Below are 11,882 nucleotides of genomic sequence, written 5' to 3' on the forward strand. Positions count from 1 at the left end.
AAGACAGCTGGTGCGCTGCCGGAGCTCTCCTTATATTCGCTCCCGGCAGACGCACCACCCCTTGACAGGGATTCAAATCTCCCGCCCGATGGCTGGCAGCCAATCAGGGCGGATGTCCTTATAAGGACATAACACTCCTCCCCCCTTAGTCCGAAATGTCAATCTCATTCACAAACGTTACGTAGTCGCGCAGGTACGCCGGACGCCTCGGCACCCTAGCTGACCTGCGCAGTCTCACTTCTCCTCCGTCTCCGGCCTGGAAGGACGGGGCTCTCTCCGGAACCGGGCTCGGTTCGGCTGTCGAGTGAGCGGGGCCACCCCCAGAGCCTCCGGCCGGACCGCAGACCTTGGATCGCTGGTCCTGGTGGTCTTCCTCCTGTCCTGTGGATCTCTCGCCTCGCCTCGGCTGCTCGGTTCCAACCCGGGAAGAGCGTCTGAGTCTCGGTAAGTCCATTGCTTGCTCCTCCCTGGTCTCCCGGGCGCTGTGGTTCGGTCTCGGTCCGGCTTGCTGCCGCTCGGGTGGCGGTTCCGCTCGGTTCGGGTGGTGCTGGCTCTCGTTGTTGTTGTTGTGCCGTCCGACCTCACAGGGGTGGCGTTGGTCCCCTCGGTTGGGCTGGCGTTGGTCTACCTTGTCTGGCTGGCGGTGGTCGACCTGGTCGGGGTGTTGTTGCGGCGCTACCTCCGCGGGGCGGCGGAGGTCTCCCCTGCCGGGGTGGTGCAGGTCTCCCTGGCCGGGTTGTTGTCGGCTTCCCCTTCCCCCGAGTCCCTGGTCTACCGTTGGTTGGTGCCTGGGGCCATCCTGGTCGGGGTGTCGTTTCTTGGCTGTCTCCTGTGATGGGCGGGGGTCCCCCACATCGGTGAGTTGTGTGCCACCCTCGCCCGTGGGTCGTGGGTTGCCCATCTTGGCTGGGTCCCGGTCTACTCGCCTTGAACTGCAGTCTCCCTGGCTGGGCTGGCATGGGCTGCTGTGACTGGTGGGGTGCGTTGCTCCTCCTCTGGGCAGGTCCCGGTCTACCTGCGGGCTGGGTTGGTGGTCCCTGGCCTTGCTGTGCCCGGTGCCCACCTGGCTGGGTTGGTGTTGTCATCCTCCGTGCGGTTGGCCCCGGTCTACCTCGCTGGGCTGCCGGCGTGACAGCATCTGGTAGTGGGCTGGGCCGACCTTGACGGGGTGGTGCTGCTCTGCCTCGCAGGGGTGTGGTAGGCCTACCTCGCCGGGGTGTCGTAGGCCTACCTCGCCGGGGTGTTGTAGGCCTGCCTGGTCTGGGTGTGGTAGGCCTACCTCGCCGGGGTGTTGGAGGTCTACCTCATCGGGGTGTTGTAGGCCTCCCTCGTCAGGCTGGTTTTCATGCGCTCCCCCCCACCTTTTTCGGAGTTGGTCGATGTGACGTCTCGTGAACTGTCCATCTTCCAACTCGACGATGTAGGATTTGGGGCCGGTTGTGCTGGCAATCTTCCCCTTCAGCCACTTAGGAGAGCCGCTGAAATTCAGCGCGAAAATTGAATCTCCGTTGCTGAAGGCGCGAAGCGGGCGGCTGGCGGTTGCGGTCACTTCCGGGCTGTATTGGGGGTGCAGCCGGTCCAAGGGTGACCTCAACCTTCTGCCCATCAACAGTTCGGCCGGGCTCTTGTGGGTGGTGGCGTGTGGCGTGATGTGCTGGGTGAGGAGGAAATTGTCTATGCGCTCTTGCCAGTCCCCCGGGCCCATCTTGGTGAGGGCCTCTTTGGTCAGTCAGACCATGCGTTCCGCTTGTCCGTTTCCGGCCGGCCTGTAAGGGGCGGACAGGGCGTGGCGGATGCCCAGTCCTGCCAGGAAGGACTCCATGGCCAGGGATGTGAGCTGGGGGCCGTTGTCTGAGACTAGCACATCCGGTAGACCATGAGTGGCGAAAAGACGGCGCAGGGCTCGGATCGTTGCGTCCGTTGTGGTAGATGCCATGGGCACCACCTCGAGCCATTTGGAGAAGGCATCTACCACGATGAGGAGGTGTCGCCCTTGCATCGGACCCGCGAAGTCAATGTGGACCCTCGACCAGGGGTTGCTGGGGGTCTCCCACTTCGCGACCTCGGATTGCGGCGGCGCTGGGCAAACTTCTTGGCACGGGTCACATCTGGAGACCCATTGTTCAATGTCTTTGTCCATGGAGGGCCACCAGACATAACTCCGTGCCAGTGCCTTCATGCGGACGATGCCCGGGTGCCCCTTGTGCAGGGTCTCCAACGTTCGCCGTTGCAGAGTGCTTGGAATCAGCACCCTGTCTCCCCATAGCAGACAGCCCTTCATGGTGGACAGCTCCTCCTGTTTCCTGGCGAACGGGCTGAACCTTTCCTCTGGCTTTCCCGATGGCCACCCTCTGAGGATCCAGGACTTCACTTTGCGGAGTGTGGGGTCCTTTTGGGTGTGGACGGCCACATCTGCGGATGACACCGGGCAGCTGGCGTTGTCATCAATGTGCAGTAGGTGGAGCGTGGGGGCTGGGTCTTCGACCGGCTTCTTCGACGGGCATCTGCTGAGGGCGTCAGCATTTCCTATGGCTGTGCCTGGCTGGTGCACAAGCCTATAGGAGTAGCCAGCTAGGAAGATTGCCCATCTCGTCATTCTTGGGGACATGAAGGTCGGGGTTGGTTGGTCGCCTGCGAGGAGTCCCAGGAGAGGCTTGTGGTCTGTGACTATGGTGAAGCTTCTTCCGTAGAGGTATTCGTGGAAGTGCTTCACTCCAGCCACGATGGCCAGGGCTTCTTTGTCCAGCTGGCTATAGTTCCGTTCTGCGCCGGACATAGCCTTTGAGAAGTACGCGATTGGGGCTTCCGAGCCATTGGGCAGTTCGTGGCTGAGGACTGCCCCCACCCCGTAAGGCGACGCGTCGCAGGTCAGTCTGATGGGGAGCGTCTCGCTGTACTGAATGAGGACGCTTTTGGACGTCAATAGTCCTTTGATGGCCCGGAATGCCGCTTCCTCTTCCTGGCCCCACTTCCAGGAAGCCGATTTTCCCAGCAGGCGGTGGAGTGGCTCAGCAACTGTGGCTTTCTGTTTTAAGAAAATGGCGTAAAAGTTGAGCAACCCAAGGAAAGCCTGAAGCTCCGTTTTGTTTTTTGGGCTTGGAGCTTCATGGATTGCTTCCACTTTTGATTTGGTGGGGTGGATGCCTGTGCTATCAATGAGGAAGCCCAGGAACTCGACTTCCTGTACTCCTATGATGCACTTGTCCCGCCTGACCCTCAAACCCTTGGCCTTGAACCGCTGCAGGACAAGCCTGAGCCTTTCAAGGAGTTGGGTTCTTGAGTCACCGGAGATGAGCACATCATCGAAGTAAGGCACCACCCCTGGAACGCCTTGGAGAAGGCGTTCCATCATGGATTGGAAGATGCCAGGGGCAGCGCTGACTCCAAATTGGAGGCGGTTGCATTTAAATGCCCCCCTGTGCGTGACAATTGTTTGAGCCTCCGCCGTTTTGTCATCCACTGGCAGTTGCTGGTAAGCCTGGGCCAGGTCCAGTTTCGCAAAAATTGATCCAGATCCCAGGGAATGCAGCAGATGTTGCACCACTGGGACTGGGTATGTGCTCTGTGCCAACGCCTTGTTGATGGTACAACGGTAGTCAGCAGAGATGCGCACAGACCCATCATGCTTCAGTGGGGTCACAATGGGGGTCTCCCATGAGGCATGATCGATCGGTTCCAGGACGCCCTGGGCGATCAGCTTATCCAGCTGCTCGTCTACTTTGGGCCGCAGGGCAAATGGAACTCGGCGGGGTTTGATCATCAATTGGGGTGATTCCCTTGTCCAGATTAAAGGAGATTGGCCTCCCCACAAATTTCCCCAGTTTACCATCGAAGACTTCTTTGAACTCTTCGATGATGGAGTCGAGTTCGTCCCTGCGGATCTCGTGGATGCCCTGAAGTGAAAGTCCCAGTGGCTTGAACCACTCCACGCCCAACAGGTTCAGTCGGCTGTGCTGCACAATGGTGACGGGTAGCTTTCCGTTGAAGTCGTTGTACTTCACCTGCATTGTGGCTCTGCCTAGGATTTCAATGGGATTCCCGTTGAAGTCCACAAGTCTCGCCTTCGGGTTTTTCAGCTGGGTCCTTTTGTATGCCGGGTTCAGCTGCTGTAGGTGCTGCCAGTCCATGATGGAGTAGGCGGATCCGGAGTCTACCTCCATCTTGCATGGTGACCCCTCTGCTAGCAGCGTCACGTGGAACTTGGTGGTTCCCTCGTCGCTTGTGTGAGCAATGGTGGTGGTCTGGTGCACCGTTCTGTTGCGGGGATATTCCTCCTCCCCGCGCCGGGACTGGTTTGAGGACCGTTTGGATGTCCTCTGGTTATCTTTGCGATTTTCCCTGAATCGTGGTCTGGGTGGTTCCGGGGCTGGATCTGTGGCTCTGCAGGCCTCTGCGATGTGGCCCCTCTTCAGGCATCGGCGGCAGGTCGCGTCCCTCCATCTGCAGTTTGCCCTGGGGTGGTCGCCTGTGCAGCTGCCGCATCGCTCTCCCCGGTCGCCATGCTGTGGGTTTTCCCGCCTGGGGGGGCGGGACACCTTGTGGACGGCCATTTCCTCATCAGACTCGGACTGAGTGGTTGCCTCGTCTGATGAGGTCGGGCCCGACTTGTGGATCTTATGGATCCCCCTTGCTTTTACCATCGCGGCGGCTGCTTGCTCAGACGTTTCAGCCGCCGTTGCCTCGTCGAGGACATCTTTGAGCGGAATCCTCTTCCGGCTGAGGAACTTCTTCTGCAGCCCCACATCTCGCATTCCAAACACAATGCTGTCCCGGATGGCATTGTCCACATTGTCGAACTCGCAGTTGGCAGCGATTTGGCGAAGCGCTGCCACGAATTCCTTGATGGATTCACCTTCCCGCTGGTTTCTTTGCTGGAAGGTGAACCTGTTTGCGATGGGGGTGCCTGTAGGTGCATAGTGCTTCTGTAGGACTTCCTGCAGGTCGTTCCAGGACATCTCCTCGATGTCCCTGGGTGCCACGAGGTCAATCGCCATCTCCAGAACGTCCGATCCACAATGAGCCAGGAAGAGGGCTCTTTTTCTCTCCTCATCGAGGTTCTGGTATCCATTGCCTCGCAGGAACTGCCGGAATCGGACCATGTATGACCTCCACTTCTCCCGGGATGGGTCGAACGGGTTCAGCGCGGTCATCGGGGCTTGCGGGGTAGCCATTCTGGAAGATCGCTGTGGTGTGGTGATTTTGTTCGGTGGGCGATCGTGCCAAGAGTCTTGTGAAGGTTCTTCTCTCTAGTCCTTCGTCGCCAGTGTTAGATCCGGTGCAGGGAAAAGAAGACTGGACCAGCTCGATACATTAAGCTACTTTTATTCATTACAAAGTAACGAGTCAAGACAGCTGGCGCGCTGCCGGAGCTCTCCTTATATTCGCTCCCGGCAGACGTACCTGTCATGATAAAATGCCTAACTGCCATGTCTCCCTGATCCCCCGGACCCTCAAGGGTTAACTAACCACATATCCCATAATCCTTATAACCACTCCTTACCTCTTGACCCCTCCTCCTGGGTACAAAAGGTCCAACCGCATGGTCCACAGCTCATTCCAGATGTATACCTGAAAGAGAAAGGTACAAGGTCAGTGACCTCCAGTACCAACTGATCAACAATAAAACTACTGAAAAGAATTGGGCTATGTCTTTGAGTTATTGGGCTAGATCCAGTTTATAACAAATTGGTAGCAGAGGTCGGTTGCCCATAACTCCAGACAATGACTGAACCCAACACCTACCCAGAAGAAGCAAACAGAGCACAGACCAGAGCTCTTACCAAGAAGATGGCTGAGAAGCTTCCAACCAAAGCCACAGCCATGGAGGAGACAGAAGCTGGAAGCGAGCAGGACTCCAGCCTGGACTCACAATCAGATGAAGAGGGGCCATCCAAGGAGATCACCGCCCCGGAAGAAGAAACAACACAAAAAATGAAAAAATTCAAACTCTCCATCCTAAAACTGATGGAGGGAAACAGCGACAAAGAAAACCTCATCGCGGACCTTCAAAGCCTCTTCGAACAACAAGAAGCAGCGATCGAGGCCCCAAAAACAACCGAGAAGGAAAAGCCAGCAAAAAAGGGTAAGCCACCCCAACCTGATGATCCTGAGCCGGCAGAATCCATTTCCGTGCCCACTTCCCGGCGGCCATCTTGGGACGAGCACCAGCCAATGGGAAGCCAGGATTTGAATCCTTTGGCGCGAAAATGCCCGAACCCCGAAACAGACGAGGGGAGCTCAGAAAGTGACTACGAAGAACCCAGCTCTGAGAGCGACCACGAAGAGATCGCAATAACAAAAAGAAAAACGCCTACCGATCTCGAATTGCAAAAGGCAATCGAGACCATCACCGCTGCCCTAGGCTCCGCTTTCGAGCCCCCTGCGGCACTCAAAAAATCAAAGAGAAATCCTGGAGGGCACAAGAAGGCCAGAACAACCAACAAAGACCGGGCAACCGAGTCACAGCCAACTAAAAACACCGCGCACACCAACAACCGGCACAAAAGACCGCCCACCTGCAGGAAAAATCAACCGCAGGATTCGAACTCACCACCCGCTACACCGGCAACGCGAGGCCCGAGGCAGAGAAGAAGAACCGGCTACTCACCAACGCCACGACACCCATCAGGCCAGTCCACACGACCAGGGACCAGCGACCACGAGGGAGGATCAGCCGCCGTCGCCGCCATCGCCGCCGAGCCGCTGGGTGCAGGGAATCCTCGACCTACGACCTCCGCTGCTGCCGCGCCGCCGACCCGCGAAAGTCCTCGACTTACGACCGCGTCGCCCCCTCACCTTCTCCCCTTCTTCGCCGGGGATCCGACCGTCCAGCAGTGGTGTCCAGCCTCAGGGGGGATCTTCGGACCCACCGGGGGCGGGTCCAGCCTCCCACCGACAGGCCTAGGCCTAGGCCTGGGAGCTCCAGCAACAGGAACCTCACCCGATGGACTCCAGCGCGGAATGAGCTTCGCGCATGCCCAGTACCTGCCTGTAATAAGAGAAGCAAATTGCATAGATCCAAGCAAGTACAGAATGGCCACAGACATCCCAAAGCCTTATTGTGAGTTTAATCACAACTTGGACCATGGACAGCTCCCCCCAGTAAGTAACCTTACTAACATTTCTGGGGCAAATTATGCCAATTTGCCAAAACTGCAGTTAGATGGGGGTAATATTATAGAATGGAGCCAACAATTAAGGGTTGCTCTCATGAGAGAGAATGCACTGTTCCTAGCTAACAAACCTCCCCAAAAGCCCTGGTCATTGGAAATTGACTGCATTCATCACAGGGCATTTTGTATCATGTTAACCTCCATTCCATCTGCTATGTATCCATCTATTGAGGACAATCTAACTGTTTATGATATTATGCAAAAACTATGTAACCTGTTTTATAGTCAAAGCAGAGCCACCACCACTAGACTATCTAGGGAGTTCCACTCTACCAAGCATAAGGCAGGGGTCCCCATGAGTGAGCACATCTTAAAGATGAATGCTGCAAGGGCAGAACTCATGCAGAGGGGGGAAATCATCACTGAAGAGAGCATGATAAGCATAATCATAAACTCTCTTGATAGCAGCTGGGACATCTTCATGACCCAACTAAATAGCCTCAACTTGCAATACCTCACACTAAGCGCACTGACCAGTCAGCTCGTTGCAGAGGACACTCTGAGGAGGGAACGCCAACTAGCCAAAGGGGACCCTAGACCCACAAAAAGGGTGGATTTCCAGGATAGGGCCAGGGATACCTCAGAATGTTATTCTTGTGGATCAAGGAACCACTTAAAGAAGGATTGCCCCAGGAATCATAGGGATAGGGGACAGCACGACAGTAGAGGGGGAAGGTCACCCGAACGCAGGCACCCAAAGGAAAGAGGGCGAGGATGGTCACCCAACCCCAGGAAACACCATGAGCGCAGAGACCACTCCAGGGACAGTAACTCTGGCTCCATGTATGGGATCAGGCACGATGACCCAAATGACAAACATAAGGCAGAGAGAAACACATGGCTCCTGGATTCAGGGGCCACAAGTCACACTACTTGTAACCCAGAGCTGCTAGATTCACTCACAGAAATAGACTCAGAAGTAAAGGTAGCAAACCAAAGCAAGGTCAAAGTAGTGGGAAAGGGAAACGTACACATCACACAGGTAGGGGACCTAAAAGGAGTACTGTACGTACCAGAAATCCCCCACAACGTGCTAGCCATCACAAAGCTGACACGAGACACAAATATAGAAATAAAATTTAAAGATGGAAAGGCACACTTGATCAAGCAAGGGAAAGAGATAGGAAAGGTAACCATACACGAGGGGCTTCCCTACTTCACACCCAACGCAAGGGAGGAAGAAGGCATTGATGCCAGCACAAACCACGAGGTAGATAAGTATCCAGAAACAGAGGGGGTGCAGCAGGAGGCAGGGTGTAGCCATGAGAAGACAAACAAGTCTGTATCTATCGGCAAACCATTACATGATAACTGCGCCCACCTCCTACACAGGAGACTGGGACACATAAGCTTCCCCATTGTAAAGAAAATGACGGAATGTACCGAAGGTCTCAAAGTAAAGAACTGCGAAAACTACTTAGAGTGTTCAGTTTGTAAGCGTTCCAAGATCAAGGTTAAGGCCATCCCCAGGGGATCCAAACGAACCACGGAATACCCCTTCCAATTGGTGCATATGGACTTGGTAGGGCCAATGAAACCCTCTGTAGGACATAGGAAGCGATTCTTCCTCACGATTGTAGATGACTACACCAGATACGGGTATGTCTACTCCCTCAGACACAAAAACGAAGTGTTCCAAAGGTTTAAGGAATTCCACAGAAGAGTAGATATGCAACATAACATGAAAATAAGGCAGATAATGACTGATAGGGGGTCAGAATTCATGGCCAAAGAATTCACAAGGTGGCTGAGGGAGCAGGGCATAGCGCATTACACCTCTTCACCTTTCTCTCCCTTTCAAAATGGAGTCTCAGAGAGAAAGAACGGAGTGTTGCAAACCATGATGAGATGCGCCCTGGAGGATGCTGGGATGGGGCAGCATTTCTGGTCAGAGGCAATACACTACGCTAATTACACCCTGAATAGACTGTGGTCAAGCTCTATCAATAAGACACCATACGAGATGCTATACAACAGAAAGCCCAACATCGCACATTTACACATATTCGGCGCCCCAGCTGATGTCCACATTCCCAGACAGCTAAGAAGAAAAGGGGAAAAATTATCAAAAAGGTTAAGGTTCGTGGGTTACGAACCGGGCACAAAGGGCTACAGATTTGTCGACAACAATAACCGTTTTGTGGTTTCCAGATCAGCCAGTTTCCACGAAAACGCAAACTGGTCGAGGGTACACTCCAATGACATCCCAGCCAATAGAGTCACGTTCGAGCATGGCCAAGAGGAAAGGGAGGTCAGAGAGGTCACAGGGCACAAGGCCAACCATCGCAAGACAAGCGTCAAAGGTTGGAAAGAAGGGCACCCTTCACTGAAGATAGATGACCTGACGGACAAAGAGGCAGACATCATGCAGGAGACCGAGCCAACCCCCAGTAGGCCAATCAGAGAAACTAGAAACAAGCTACCAAAGAAGCTAGAGGACTACGTTATGACCATCCACAACACCCATTTCACGCCCAGCTCATACGAAGACATCCTCGAGCTCCCCCGGGAGGAGAAAGAAAAATGGATGCTTGCCATGGAGAAGGAGATGGAAAGCCTAAAGGACCTTCAGGTATACTCACCTGCCCAAGTTCCAGAGGACAAAAAACCAATAGGAACCAAATGGGTGTTCAGGGTTAAAACATTAGAGGACAACAAGGTCCTATACAAGGCAAGACTAGTCGCGCAGGGTTTCGCCCAAAGATACCCCGAAGACTATACGGACACCTACTCGCCAACCGTCAGGGCAGAGAGCGTCAAGAGCGCCCTGGTGGTGGCCACCATCCTGGGCTTGGAGGTCTTCCAATTCGACGTACAAACAGCATACTTGCACGCCGAGCTGGATAAGGAAATATACGTCAAAGCTCCGCCTGGGTACAACAAAGACAAGAACCAAACCTGGCTGCTGAACAAAAGCCTGTACGGGCTCAAGCAGTCGGGCAAAAGGTGGTACGACTGCTTGGCCAAGGCCCTCAGATCCATGGGCTTCGAGGCCACCTCAGCTGACAAATGCTTCTTTACGAGGAGAGAAAACGACTCATTCGAAGGTGTGCTCGTTTACGTGGACGACATCTTGTACATCAGCAAGCACAAGGACAGGTGTGACAAGTTCGCCACCGACCTAGGTAGCCACTTCTCCTTAAAGTCACTTGGAAAGATTGACAGATACCTAGGGGTCCAAGTGATAAAAACCAACAAGGGCTTCCGACTCTCCCAGAGAGAAAAGATCATCGAGCTGCTGTCCAAATGCAACATGTCCGAAGCAAAACCCAGCGAGACCCCCATGCAACCCGAGTTCCTGAAAACCATGTATGAGGAATCTGAACCCTTCACAGACAACAAACTATATAGATCAACGATAGGGTCACTGCTGTACATATCCAACTGGACCAGGCCCGACATCGCCTTGGCCGTCAACCTGCTGTCCAGACATGTAAGCAAACCTACGGTAACACACTGGAACGCCATCAAAAGACTACTTAGATACTTAAAATTTAGTGCAGATGCCCTACTCTGCCTAGAACCAGAAACATCCAAGGAACCAAAGCTGACCTGCTACGCTGACGCCGACTGGGCTGGGGACATAGAGTGCAGAAAAAGCACCTCAGGCTACGTGCTACTACTCAACAATTGCCCCATCCACTGGTACACTGGAAAGCAAAAACTGGTGGCCACATCAACCACGGAAGCAGAATTTGTTTGCCTATCAAAGGCCGCAAACAATTTAGTATGGTTCGATGACCTGCTCTGCGACATCTGGGCTGAGCCCTCATATCCAATAGTTATCCACGAAGACAACAAGGCAGCGATAGAAATCTCTAGGGCCGATGCCATAGGTCAGCGTTCTAGGCACATTGACATTAAATACAAACACGTCAGGCAGTTTTCAGAGATAGGCTTCATTAGGGCAGTGCACTGTGACACAGAGGAGCAAACAGCAGATATTCTCACTAAACCCCTACCACATAAACAACATGCTTACCTCATGTCAAAAATGCGTGTTTGCTTATAATTCATGCCTGTACCAGTGTATTCTCTGTATGTATGCTAACACCGCCTCAGGTACCCAGTTAGGCATTTAGAGGGGGTTTTGTCATGATAAAATGCCTAACTGCCATGTCTCCCTGATCCCCCGGACCCTCAAGGGTTAACTAACCACATATCCCATAATCCTTATAACCACTCCTTACCTCTTGACCCCTCCTCCTGGGTACAAAAGGTCCAACCGCATGGTCCACAGCTCATTCCAGATGTATACCTGAAAGAGAAAGGTACAAGGTCAGTGACCTCCAGTACCAACTGATCAACAATAAAACTACTGAAAAGAATTGGGCTATGTCTTTGAGTTATTGGGCTAGATCCAGTTTATAACAGTACCGCCCCTTGACAGGGATTCAAATCTCCCGCCCGATGGCTGGCAGCCAATCAGGGCGGATGTCCTTATAAGGACATAACAGCCTGCATTTGAAAAAAGACTATTTGTAGTAAATGGAGTTGTTCGGAGTTTTGTGTGTGCTACATTTCTTGGGTTCTGTAGCTGGGGCAGAACATAGTGTTGCTAACTTAACAACTGCAGTGATCCCCTTAAGAATTGTGGCAAAAAAATGTCGCAAAATTCACTGTCTCGCTTAGCAACAGACATTTTGGGCTCAGTTGTGGTCGTATGTTGAGGACTACCTGTATTTCAGATATAGAATGGGAAATGTATCT

At 53.8% G+C, this 11,882-nt stretch overlaps 1 long non-coding RNA gene across 1 annotated transcript; it reads right to left on the reverse strand.

The window, feature by feature from the left end:
• Window positions 1-5,422: 5,422 nt before the first annotated feature.
• On the reverse strand, window positions 5,423-11,541 carry LOC148115171 (uncharacterized). Its single transcript, XR_015732287.1, has 3 exons — window positions 11,363-11,541; window positions 6,608-6,988; window positions 5,423-5,568 (listed from the first exon to the last, which is right to left on the reverse strand). It is a non-coding gene; the product is annotated as an uncharacterized LOC148115171 (long non-coding RNA).
• Window positions 11,542-11,882: the final 341 nt, after the last annotated feature.

The sequence above is a fragment of the Pantherophis guttatus genome, chromosome 2 (genome assembly GCF_059756535.1).
Source record: "Pantherophis guttatus breed Tessera chromosome 2, ASM5975653v1, whole genome shotgun sequence".
Lineage (NCBI taxonomy): Eukaryota > Metazoa > Chordata > Lepidosauria > Squamata > Colubridae > Pantherophis > Pantherophis guttatus.